The sequence below is a fragment of the Cryptomeria japonica genome, chromosome 5 (genome assembly GCF_030272615.1).
Source record: "Cryptomeria japonica chromosome 5, Sugi_1.0, whole genome shotgun sequence".
Lineage (NCBI taxonomy): Eukaryota > Viridiplantae > Streptophyta > Pinopsida > Cupressales > Cupressaceae > Cryptomeria > Cryptomeria japonica.
Genome location: NC_081409.1, coordinates 761642734 through 761656784, shown reverse-complemented (window position 1 = coordinate 761656784; position 14051 = coordinate 761642734).

The window sequence follows — 14051 nt, the reverse complement described above, 5'->3', positions numbered from 1 at the left end:
CCAGAGACTTGGCCACATTGGAGAAAAGGGTCTAATGACCTTGAAAAATAAAAACCTTGTTGAAGGTTTGAATGACTGTAACCTTGACTTTGATTTCTGTGAGCATTGCATTTATGGAAAACAAAACCACATTCAGTTTTACTCGAGTTCTCATAAAACTTGTGGTGTTTTGGATCTTATCCATTCTGATGTGTATGGTCCAGTAGATGTCTCTTCGATTGGAAAATCCACATATTATGTTTCATTTATTGATGATTTTAGTACAAGGACATGGGTTTATTTTCTAAAGAGTAAATCTGAAGTTTTTAGTCATTTTAAAGAATTTAAAGCAATGGTTGAGTTGCAGACTGGAAAGAAAATAAAATGTTTGAGAACTGATAATGGCGGTGAGTTTTGGTCTAATGATTTTGATAGATTCTGTAAAGACTGTGGAATTAACAGGCAGAAGACAACTCCGTATTCTCCACAGTAGAATGGAGTTGCAGAAAGAATGAACAGGACACTGATGGAGAAGGCTAGGAGTATGTTGAGTGGTGCTGGTCTCGAACAAAAGTTTTGGGCTGAAGCTGTTGCCACTGCTTGCTACCTGATTAACAGGTCTCCTACATCAGCTCTTGTTGATAAAACGCCTATGGAAGCATGGTCAGGTCACAAGCCTTCATTGAGACATCTTAGAGTTTTTGGTTGCGAGGCATATGCACATGTGCCAAAGGAGAAGCGAACAAAGTTGGAGAACAAGGCTGTGAAATGTATCTTCATCGGGTATAGTTATGGTGTGAAAGGATACAAGCTTTGGGACCCTGTTGCACAAAAGGTAATTCACAGTAGAAGTGTTATTTTTAGAGAAATTAAGTCTCCTTCTATTACATTGCAGCCAGAACAGACTAAAAAAGAAGATGTGATTCAACTTCCTTCTACACCTGAAAGAGTTGAATCGAGACCCCTAGATAGGCAAGAATTTGAGGAGAGCTCGTCTAGCTCTGAATCTTCAGAAGAGGAGGAAGAACCTCCAACTCAGCTTGTTCGAAGGTCTACAAGACATAGACAACCACCTGAAAGGTATTCACCTGATGATTGGAGATGTATTTTTGCTCTGAATACTAGTGTGGATGAACCGAAATCTGTAGAAGAGGCATTAGGTATGAATGATGCAGAATACTGAAAGATTGCTATGGAGGAAGAAATGGCAGCTTTGAAAAAGAATGATACATGGGATCTTGTACCATTGCCTGAAGGACGAAAACCTGTTGGTTGTAAATGGGTGTTCAAGAAAAAGATTGGTTCAGATGGAAGCATTGAGAAGTATAAAGCAAGGTTGGTTTCAAAAGGCTACTCTCAGGTTGAGGGTGTTGATTACGGTGAAATATTTTCTCCTGTTGCAAAAATGACATCCATTAGATTTTTGCTTTCTATTGTTGCTGCTTATGATTTAGAGGTTGAGCAAATGGATGTGAAAACTGCTTTCCTTCATGGTGATTTGGAGGAAGATATTTATATGACACAGCCGGAGCACTATGTGGTGAAAGGCAAAAGTAATTTGGTTTGTAAATTGAAGAAATCTTTGTATGGCCTCAAACAAAGTCCTAGGATGTGGTACCAAAAATTTGATACATATGTGTTGAGTATGTGTTGAGGGTGAACAGAAAGCTATGGCTAGGCCAGAGTAAGTATGTGAATTCAGTGTTACAGAGGTTCAACATGCAGAATTGTAGACCATTGAGTGTTCCTTTTACAGTTGGAATGAAACTATCTATTTCAGATTGTCCTACATCCCCATTGGAGATGGAAGACATGAGCAGAGTGCCTTACCAAAGTGCGGTTGGAAGCTTGATGTATGCTATGGTTTGTACTAGACCAGACATTGCCCAAGCAGTGGGAGTACTTTCTAGATATATGTCTAATCCTGGTAGAGTTCATTGGGATGCAGTCAAAAGAGTCTTCAGATATTTGAAGGGTACTTCAGAGTATTCTTTGTGTTATCATGGTAATTCAGTTGGAGACATGACTTCCCTTGATATCCATGGTTATGTGGATTCAGATTGGGCAGGTGATATTGATAGCAGAAGATCCACCAGTGCTTATGTGTTTACTTTGTTTGGTGGTGCAATTAGTTGGATGAGTAAGCGATAGGCTGTGGTTGCTTTATCCACTACTGAAGCAGAGTATATGGCAGCTACTCATGCTTTTAAAGAGGCCATTTGGCTTAAGATACTATGTTCGGATATTGGAATAAAACAAGGTACAGTGACATTTTACTGTGACAGTCAGAGTGCAATTAGCCTAGCTAAGAACCCGACATTTCATGCCCGGACCAAACATATTGATGTTCAGTATCATTTTGTTAGAGATATGGTCGAAGATGGTAGGGTGAAGCTAGTTAAGGTGGAAACTTTGATGAATGTTGCAGATGCTTTAACTAAGGCTGTGAGCACAGAGAAGTTCAGATGGTGTTCAGAGTCTATGGGCCTTATGGCCCCTAGCAATTGATTCATTGTGTTGACATTCCCTTCCGCTTTTGCAAGGTGTTCGACAAGTGGGAGATTTGTTGGGAAAAATGGTGTCTCAACCTTGCATTTATGCGAGGTTACTATTTATAGTAAGTTTTCATTTGAGCATGAAATGGTGTGAAACTCTCCCTGAAGCTTCTGGTTGGCTAGATAAGTATTCCGGTAAAGTTGCATCGCAAGGTCACAGCTAGTTTTGAAGATATTAAAGTTTTCGTCTTGGAGGGGTGCAATAAAATATTTAAACTTAATTTTGGGGACTTTAGAGGCTCCAAAACGCCCTGAAAAGTGGCCATAACCGGCAAAGCAGGTTACGAGGTGATAGAGCACTTCGCGAGCTTTCCGGCGCTTTAAACGGTTCGTCAATCGGACACCCGGTTCTCAAGTTATGGCCTCCGGAAGTTTGTACTCCTGAAATAGGAAAAATAATTTGTATCGGATAAATAAATGAGCTGTAAAAGGGAGCGACACATGTTGATGTGTGCTTTAACATGTCATAGGGCATCTAGAAGGGAGATAAGGTCGGCTACACCTTATTGGGTGGTTTTAGCCCATGGTTTTGTAATACCGTTTGACGGTTTCTTGTATTGTATCTCCTATTTATGAGGTGTGTGAGATAGAGGTTGTGTGTAAGAGTCTTATGGCTATTGAGTTGCCTCTAAATCTCTGATTAGTGGTACTCCTACGAAGAGCTTTCTCTGCAAGTATGTTGTAATCTATTTTTGATTGCTGAATAAAATATTGAGCTGCTTTTGGAGGGTGGGGTTTTTCTCCCGAAAGGGTTTTCCCCACGTAAATCATTGTGTTGTGGTATGAATGCTATTATATCTATTTCTATTTTCTGTAACTGTTGTAATGATCTGAAAACGTTTTGCATTACCCTCCTCTCAAGGTTAGTGTAGGAAGTTGTTTCCGCTACTTAACTTCCTTAGAAAAAAGCCATCTATAAGAGAAAGCATGGCATGTCTTATTGTTAGGTCCACAATATTGTTGATTTTTGGGAGGGGGAAGTCATCCTTAGGACATGCCTTGTTTAAATCTCTGAAATTTGTATAGATATAGATTCCCCCTTTAGGTTTACCTAAGGTACTATATTGGAGATCCACTCTGCATAATCAATTTGTCTGATGAAACCAACATCCAAGAGCTTCTTAAGTTCTTCTTTGACTACGAAAACAATCTGGGGTGCATCTTTCAAAGGTTTTGTTTGATAGGTTTAGCTCCTTCTGCTACAGTGAGGTGATGCATGACCAAATCTGGATTGAGGTTGGGCATGTCTACATAGGACCATGCAAAGTTGATTTGACACTTCTAGAACAATTCAACAAAATTTGGTTGTTCCTCTGGAGTTAAGAGAGATGCCAAATGTATTTGTTGAGGATTCTCAGTGGTCCCCACATTGAATTATTTTGTTTCCTCTATTAAGATAGTCGATCTCACCTAATTTTTACTAAAGGGGAGGATGTCAAACCTTTCATCCTCAAGCACCTCAGAGAGGTTTTCACCTTTGGATACAGTCTTTGTTTTGACTTTTTTTTGGATCAACAAGTGCCACTATGTGGTTTTCACTAGAAGATCCATGTTTTTTTATGATACTTTTGTAGTTGAAAAGTTTGGCATCTGCTCCAAAGTACATTGTGTTCTTAAGTTCGATGGAAAATCCAGTTTTGTGATTTCTGTTTGGTATGTTATCCTATAATTCTAAAAAGTCTATGATTGCCTCATCATTTTGGAAGTGGTCAAGGCATGGGGGATTTAGTTGATTCCATTTGATGAGTTTAGGATGGATAATGAGCATTACCTCATCAATCAAGTTAAGTTCATGGGAATCATTAGTGATGGTTAATACAATGGCATGAATTTTCTCTATGGTACTCTCCCTGTTAGGTTCACATGTAGGATTTGATGTAGGGCCTATGGAAGGTGATTCTACCTCAGGAACCCAAAAGATTTTAGTCCATGCCTCTCCATAAACAAGTATATCTTTGCGAGGTGGAGGGGGTGATGTGTCTTCCTCATCTAAAGTATTGAGATGTACTGAATCAAATTCCCACTCATGTGAGTCAGTCTCTGAATCCCTTTCGAGCATCCGATTACTGTACCAGGTTGGGATGTCTTTTGAGTGGAATATAGCATTAGTGACCGAATTATGTACTTCTATAGGTGGAATTGTTGGTACTACGGGTACCATTGATGCTGCTGGGGGTACTGATACTACTAATGGTGTGATCGGTTCTGTTGTTGGGATTATTGGTGCTACAGGTAGGATTATTGGTTCTGTTGGTGGGTTTATTGGTGTTGTTGGTACTTTAGGTGGGATCATTAGTTCTTTTGATGTCGTATGAATTATTGATGGGATTATCAGTTTTTTTGGTGCAGTTGATGTTACTGATGGGATTGTGGGTGCTGCAAATATGAAGAATTGATTTGATATGAACAGTTGATATGAGATTGATGTTGTGAGACTAATATGAAATTGATATAGAGATTTGATATGATAATGCCTCCCTCAAGATATCGTTCATGCACTAAAGACATGAATGATCTCTCGAAAGAAGAAGAAATCTATTTGAAAGATAGAAGAGTGAATAGTTGATGACATGCATGGGTTTGACAAGAATGATTAGATTGATATTAAGTTTGGTTTCAGGAATGATATTGCATATATAAGACAAAGATGATCAAAGCATCTAGTTTTACGAAAGATACATCCTATATAAGACTTGATCAAAATGTCTCGTTTTAGGAAAGATATATCCTGTATAAGACATGGTATAATGGATCAGATGAAAAGGATGGATAGAATTAATAAGATTGGGATCGAGTCTGGTTTCAGGAATGACCCATCCTGTATAAGACAAAGATGATCATAGCGTCTAGTTTCAGGAACGATATATCATGTATAAGACTTGATCAAACATCTGGTTTTAGGAAAGATACATCCTGTATAAGAAAAAGATGATCAAAGCATCTGGTTTCAAGAATGATATATCATGTATAAGACTTGATCAAATGTTTGGTTTCGGGAAAGATAAATCTTGTGTAAGACATGATATAATGGATCAGATGAAAGGATGGATAGAATTGATAAGACTGGGATCAAGTCTAGTTTCAGGAATCACACCTCCTGTATAAGACATGATAGACAAGATTTGGAAGAATGATGAAGATATGAAAGTGAAGAAAGATTCCATGATGATGTGATAGATATGCATGTGATGGATGCAAGATGAATGTGACTAGATGATGATGATGATGATGAGATGTTTATTGAAAATAAGATGTTTGATATGAGATGTAAGAATGTCATATTGATAAAGATAAGGCTAACTAGAAAAAAATCCACTAGTCATACTGATCTATGTCATTGTTTTGTTTTGTTCGATGATTGATAAAAAAAATGTCTAGTTTCAAAGAGAGAGTACCCCATATGATACCGATCTATCTGGTTTTGAGTGTACCTATCCTTGTATAGGACATGTTGATGTTGATGTCAATAGATGGATTGATTATCAAGACTCGGTGATTGATAGGAATGTTTGGTTTCAAAGAGTGAGTACCCCATATAAGACCGATCTATCTGGTTTCGAGTGTACTTATCTCTTTATAAGACATGTTGATGTGGATGTTGATTTTGAGTAATGAATTCATTAAGAAGACATGGGATTAGTTTGATCACAAATTTTGAGAGTCTTCTTGTTGTTCAATTGATGGATGAGAAATGCGTTAGTGCTTTGATTTTTAATTTTTATTTGATTTTGACGATTTTTCTAATTTTTTAGTTTGTGGATATTTAAATTTTTGGATCTTTTTAGATTAGAAGAAAGATGTGTTTGGTTGCCCCTATTTATAGTTTCCTCTTCCACCATCATGATGGCTATGTTGCTCAAATGCTTGTCGTATTTGTGTTGTATCTAAGTTAGAGGGTAGTTTGGCACCCTCTTGAGCAAGTTTTAAGAAATGAGTATCTGCATTGTTTCTAAGGATCTCATCAAAGAGGCTATTGAATTTGGGGTTATGTTGTGCTCTTTCTATATTGTCAATAGTTGGAGTGTTTGGATCCTTTGAATTAGTGCCTCCTCCAATAGCCTCATGAGAATCTTTGAGGTTTTCTTCCTCCTCTTCAATTTCTGGTTGTCGGCTTCTCATTGATTTTGTGTGAGCCATGCTTTTTATGTTTGTGAAAATGATTTATGAGGTGTTAATGAAATGTTTGATGGAAGACAAGTTTTATGAAATGTAAATGTTGGATGATAAATATCTAACACTGAAGGTTGGATGTCCACAGAATTCTTTGTGAATTTCTCTTGTGTGTTTTCAACAATTTTTAATGTGATAAGGTATAGCAAGGTTTGAGATATGTTACAAACCAAGCTACCTAGCAATGAGAGGATGCACTCATAAACTAGTTTTAACCTACATATAAATGAATCTTAGGATGATTGAGCCTAGATGTAGAGACACTCTAAAAAGTGATTTGTTGTTTTGATTTAGCAATATCTAAAAAGTACTAAGGACAAGATTTTTTTTTGTGTTTTGGGAGTTAGATGGATTGTGATGTGTTGAATGTGAAAGTGGAAATGGGTAGGATGTATGTCTCAATAGAACCTTTTTGTGATAAAGGGGTTTTATATTTCTTCCTCTCTTTTAGGTGTTGGTGGTTCCCCTAGAGCTTTGTTGTACGTAATAAAGATTTAAGGAAAGAAAGTATGGTTGATCTTGCCCACTTTTTTTTGTGATAATTAAAAGCTCTATACTGTGTAAAATCTCTATTTCTCAAAGGCTCTTCATCAAATTTGTTGGATTTACCTTGAAGGTACAAATGTATATGATGTAAGAATACCCTATGTGAGAGAAAAATTTGTCAATTGATATAAAAAAACTTCTTTCTTTTGATAAGAGCTCGTGAATAAAGTTGCCTCTTCTTCAATTTGGTCTTTTGATGAAGAGTTTGTTTTCTCATGATGTGAGTGATGGTCATACAAATTGATATTTTGTTTCACTTGTTGAGGTAGTTTTGTTTGTCAATGTTTGATGTGCATTTGTTGGATGAATTCTTGGTTTGAATTTTTTTGAAATTATGTGACAAGAAAACACAGCAAGCGTACAAGCACAATAATGTTGCCCTTTTTCAATAAAAGGAAAAAATAGGTGTGGGTGTAGATCAACCCAATCATGAACTTTGACCCTTTGACTAAATGTATTTTAATGTTTCCAAAGCTTGAATTCGGCTCAAAATGTTACTGGTTTGACACAAGATGAAGACAAATCAAAAACTGTTTATTCCTAAGGTCATTGGCTTGTTGTGATATTTTCAGCCCACATCTTGATATTTATTCGATTTTGGTACTACATACCTTATGAATCCTGTCGCGGCAGGTAAGGATGTGATATACTAAGTCTTTCACAAGCATAATAGATAGATGATCCCTATGATGGGGGAGTCACCACTTTTATCAAGCTACAAGTAGCCTTTCAAAAAGCCTTGTTTCTACTCAAGAAAATATGTATGGTGAGTGTATCTTGGGAGAAAAACCATCTATGCTTGTGCACTGAACTTTTCACAAATATCCTCAATCAATAGAATGGGTGGGCTTCTATAATAAAAAGGTGTCTAGTAATGTTCAATGTTTTTGGATGTAAGTTCATTCTACAGTGACTCACTTAAGAACCTTGGAACTTGTGGTGGGGCCCATATGTCCTTTCAAAAAGTTACACTATAGGAACAACTACACCCAAGGCTATAACTTTCGCTCTCACCTAATTTCTATAGAAGCTCGAAGGATTTATCGGGCAAGGTCGTTCCCAGGAGTGATGTGTCTCTTTGCAGGCCTCTGTTAAATTATTTTTTTTAGCGTTACTAACACTTTTCTCTTGCACCTAGGAAGTACAAGAGCCAAGGGAGAGGATAGTGTGTGTTAGAAATGGAACAACTCTACAAACTTTTGCACAAGTGTGCCGAACATTGAAAACACTTATTCTTTTTAATTGATTTATTGCAATGTGATCTAGATGCTATTTGGAGATTTTCTCCAACAACCATGGTGTTCTTTTTAACTCGTCAAAGCAATATGTTGTCAAACTAGGAAAATGAAAATCCTGGTAAACCAAATTGAAGCACGTTTGCTTAAGGGAAATCATTTTGTAAACCAAAATGGATGAATTGTTTGTTCTTTTGAACTTGCAAAATGAAAAATTGATTGTGAATTTTATCCTTGCAAGAAATGAAATATTTGCCCCTAACTTGCAAGGAAACAAAGTTGTTTGTTTGATTTTGTGGTTCTTTTTAACTTTGCAAAATGAAATTCTTTTTAAGCCCAAATTAAATTTTTTTCTGATTTTAGTCCCAAAGAGAAAAGGGAAGTTTGTTTTAAGCCAAAAAGGAAAGTGAATTCTTTTTTAAAATCTAACCTTAAAAATAAAGCTAGAAAGCAAAAGAAATGAAAATCCCTAATTTTTAACTCCTTAAATCCTACAAAACAAAAGGTTGGCCAAACCTACACATGAAAAGCAAATTAGTTAGTGAAATGAAGGTTCTGGTGGGCTTCTACAAGCCTAAAATTTTGATTTTATGGTTACATAATATTTTTTTCCAACTCTCTGTTACAAAAATGCTACTCTATGTAAACACATTAGGGCTACTTTACTACAAACGCACTGAAAGATTGACAAAAGCGCTAAAAGAGCAACAAAAGAGCTACAAGATGTACAAAAGTACTAATAAAAAATGTCAAACAAAATGAAAATTTTGTCAGACAGAGAGCGTAAAAGCGCTAAAAGAGTTACAATAGCGCTATTTCATGAACAATCAAGCTATAACCCGAACAAAAGTGCTAATTCTCTAGCATAAGTGCTAAATCTTAGACAAAAGCACTAAATCTCTTGCTGTCAATAGCACTAAACCGTGACCTGTGTATGGAAATTTTAGAAAATCACAAGAAAGAGGTTAGTTGGAGATCAGAAGGTTGTGTGTTCAATTCACGTCGGGTTCAACAAATGATGCGTTGCTAAAAGGATGTTTGAAACACAAGATTCAAATGTTAATCTTGTTAGTATCAATCATAAACGAAATAGAAATGAAACTACAACCCTAAGCATGCATATCAAGAGAGATATCAAGAAGATAGTGGAAAGCACACAAAAATGAAGGAAGGAAACAAAACAATCCAAGATGCCCTCCAACATGCTCATAGTTTCTCCTCCCTTGTTCCTCTCCTCTCCAAGTTCTACATGAGTGTAGCTCTCAGCAACTTTTTGCACTATTATGGATGTCTTATGGAGGTTCAAGATTATGAAAATGAAGATAAAGATTATGCAAATGCAAACAAGCTAAATTTGAGAAATTACTTATATAATCTAAGTTAATTTTATCCAAAATAACAAAGAAAACTGCTTCTAAATTCTCTCTAAAATTCCCTATAAGTTAGATGCATACAAGATTTATGGATGTGGATTATGAAGGAATGGGCTGTATTTATAGAAAAAATAGAGTAATGGATGGCCAAGATTGACTAATCTTAGCAAGGATGAGGATTGATGGGTTTGTGATGGATGTGAGGGCTTTCAACCCAATACCATGATGACAAATGTCAACATGAGATGGCTTGAGAGGAGAGGGAAGAAGCATTAGATGCTTAAGATGGGGTTAAGGAGATATGCATTGGTGATTCTTATTCTCATGATTACAAAGTAATGAGTAGATCTTAGTTGCATTGAATGTTATGATTTCATGATGTAGATATGTTATTGTGTTATTACTTGTAAGTAGTGATGTTAAGATACCCTAGGGAAAGAATGGTTGGATATTTACACATGGTTATGGTTAAGTTGATATTTCCATTTTCCTTAAACGTTACATTTAGCTATGGTCACGCTCATGATGTTTTATGTATTCTTGTAAGATAGTAAATGATGTATTTGATATGTATATGATAGTTGATCTTAGTTGCATATGTTGTATTAGTAGATGTTTAATTTTTTTTTAATCTCTATTCTTAGTTAGTTTAGTTGTATTTCGGTGGGCATTACAGGCTCTAAGGAGGATCTAGAGAGATGGAAACACCAATATTTTGGTTTCCCCCCCCTTGTGCTAGGGTATGTCTATGAGAAGAAGATGGGGCCATGTTTCTCTTCAATGCTTTCTCTCTTAGAGAGATTATTGATAGGAGTATTAGCACTTTCTTCATTCCCATTAGATACCCTAGGAGAGGTACAAGTATTATATTTTCCATTATCATCTCTAGGATTGGGATCTACAAAAGATTTTAGCTAACCTATGTATGAAATGCATTTTCCCAAAAACGTCACCATAACACAACATACATGATACATGAAAGCTTTGAGATCTATTTGATGAAAAGGAAGCAACTTAGAAATTATTAAAATGAAATATGTATGAGTGCTATGGTGAATAGAAGTAACATGAAGTGAAAGAAGCCATTATCCAACACATGATTATAATAAACGTACATAAAAACCAATATAATCATATGTCAAATAGCAAATGAATCAAATCCATTAATTGCCATGATGAATATTTAAATTTAGATCCAAGCAAATTAATGAAATAAATTAAGGTTTTGTAAATAAAACCTCTTAATTTATGTAAATTGATTTTGCTTTTTTTCTCAAATTTAAATTTTGAAAAATGTGAAATGAAAATTTGAAATTTGACTTCTTGAAAAATGTGAAATGAAAATTTGAAATTTAAACAACCCACAAGCTCAGTTTAAAAAAAAAATTAAAATTAGGGTTTTGAAAACTAAGCACTTATTGTTAAAATATGAAATTTAAATTAAAATTGCAAGTAAAAATTTTAATTTTAAAATTGAAAGAAACTCAGATCTCAAATAATTTATCCAAATTAAGCAATTCACAAGCTCAATTTTGAAATTAAAAATTAGGGTTTTAGTGAAATTAACCTCTAAATTTTTAAAATTTGCAAGGAAATAAAACTTGTACATGAAAAATTGAATTTTAAATTGCATACACTCAAATTTGAGTATAAAAATCAGAATTACTAGTGTAAGGAGTTGGGTTCACCAAAATGTAATGGTGAAAAAATAATGTTTCCATCATTTGAGAGATGAAGATTGCTAATTTACCATTACATTCAAAAGAGGGATGAATCTAGTAGATCTCATCCCAAATTAACAGGAATAAGGACTGATTACTAGGTGGATTCAAGGTTGTGTGTGAATTAATTACCCTCTTTTGTGAGTTGAAATGCTGGATTACTAGAAAATGGTGAAAATTGAAGGTAAAATTGAGAAAACAGTTAGCTACATATGCAGGATTTTTGCACACACCTGGATCTAAGCAATATAAGATAATTTGGACCCAATCCCTGAAAATATCCAAAAATATTAGCGAGGAGGTGGGTGCCTTGGTCCTCCAACTTTTTCACACACTGAAAAGAGTTGATCCATCTCTACAAATAATGCTTATTCTGAAGATTGCAGCTCCATACCTATTTCTTGCACACAGAAAGAAGGGAAAATGGGTTGGGAATAGGGGTTTTCCCAATTCAAACCCCAATTTAGGAAATAATCTTCAATGAAATATTGCAAATACTTGAAATAAATGATGGAAAGGTATACCTCAGATCTACAATGGCTAATAATGATGCCTTGCTTCTTGAATTTAATCAAATATGTTGTATGAAATGGCATGGACATGAAAAAACCCTAATCACACACACATGCTTGCAAATCAATGATGTAATGTTGCTCCATAATTGATGAATGAAGAATATTCAGCCTTGAAGACCTCTAGATATGCTTGATGATAGTTTCCTTAATGGTTGATTTCTTATGCTCTAATTTCACCACCTTATGAATGTATTGTACGTCAAAATGAAAAGGTAAGACCTCCTTATATACTTTCTTGTCATCAATTTTATTAATTTTCTGACATAGGTTGACATGAATTGAGGTTTCCTATTCAATTTTGAGATAGGGCCCAAATTAGGGAGGACCAAGGCACTACTCCTTGGTCCAAGTGAGGACTAAGGCGTTGCTCCTTGCTTTGAGTGAGGACCAAGGAACTGCTCCCTTGTGCTACCCCATATTTGGACCAGGGTTAAAGATGACAATCAGGTAGAATGTGATATAAATGCCATTATTGCATGATACAAGCATAAATGAGTCCTAGTTAGGCATAGGGATGAGAAACACCAAGGTGAGGGCCCCAAATGTGGTCAAAATTGCAAAGGGTTTAATTTTAGGATGCTACACAACCTTTGTCATACTTTAATACATAAAATCAAGTAAAGAACTTTTGTTACCTATTGTATCCAAATGTTTTTAGTGATCCTCTTGTTGAGACATATCCAATGCATTCATTATATGAGACATTTCTCAAAAGTTGAACTTGTGAAAATAAATATTAGTGACATGCTTGAAGTTTTCAAATTTACAATAATGGTAGAAATAATGGTATAATTTGTAATAATTTAAGTCACAATACTTTCCATATCATTGATTTCTTCAAGATGGCTTTTGGACAACACCACTTTACATGCCAAGTTTGCCCATAAAATGTAGCGCATAAGAGAAAATGCAAGTATACCAAAAAAAGTTAGAATCATATAGATCTTAATGTACACCCTTTATCATACTTTAAGTTATAAAAATAAGTAAAGAACAATTAATAAAGAAATGGTCTTTTGACTAGAATACGAAAACCATGCAAATAGGAAACAAATGACTTAATATGGAAGTGTCTATAACATGTGTTTGCACAAGGAATTGAGATGTAAATAGCCCTAAAAAATGTCATATTGAACCATAATTCATGACAATTTAATGGTTGCTTGTAAAAATATTCACAACACAACCCATTTAAAATTAAAATTAAATGTTACCTGCCAAGCACTTAGAATTTATTAACAAATACAAATGCAAAACGCAATGAACCAAAACTCTATTAATGCACACATTCAGTTGAAGGGATATACCATAGAACCTTTATATTCAACTCCAAAATAACATAGTTTAATGGTTGTGTCAAAAAAATACTCAAATCAAACAGAAAATAAATTGTGTAAAACCCTAAATAACAAATACATACTTATTTTCTTCCTATGATAACTTTCCAATTCTTGTTCACGATGTCTTCATTCTATTTTAGGTGAATACTTTTGCATAGTCTTATTTACCCATGTCCTTTTATTTCCCATCTCCTTCCTTTCAAAATTCCACACCAACAAAATTTACTTCAAAATGCCTTCTTTGTGAAAAATGCAAATTATCCTTTGAATTTGATATGTAAAAAATGAAAAAACAATATCTATATTGTATGAAATCATTCATAGCCAATTTTTTTTTTCAAATTGGCCAACAGGGGTTTCTATCGAATGTGAATGCAAAGAGGAGAAAAGTCATTCTTGCATTTGATTAAAGGTACTCTCAAATTGTGATCTTTCTAAGGCCAATTCTTAAATTGTCAGTATCCTTGATGAGTCTTAGTCTGGTTTCAAAATTTGTCTGTTTATTCCTAACATAGGGGACCCTATCAAAGCCTTTTCTAGTATTCTAGAAAAACTTA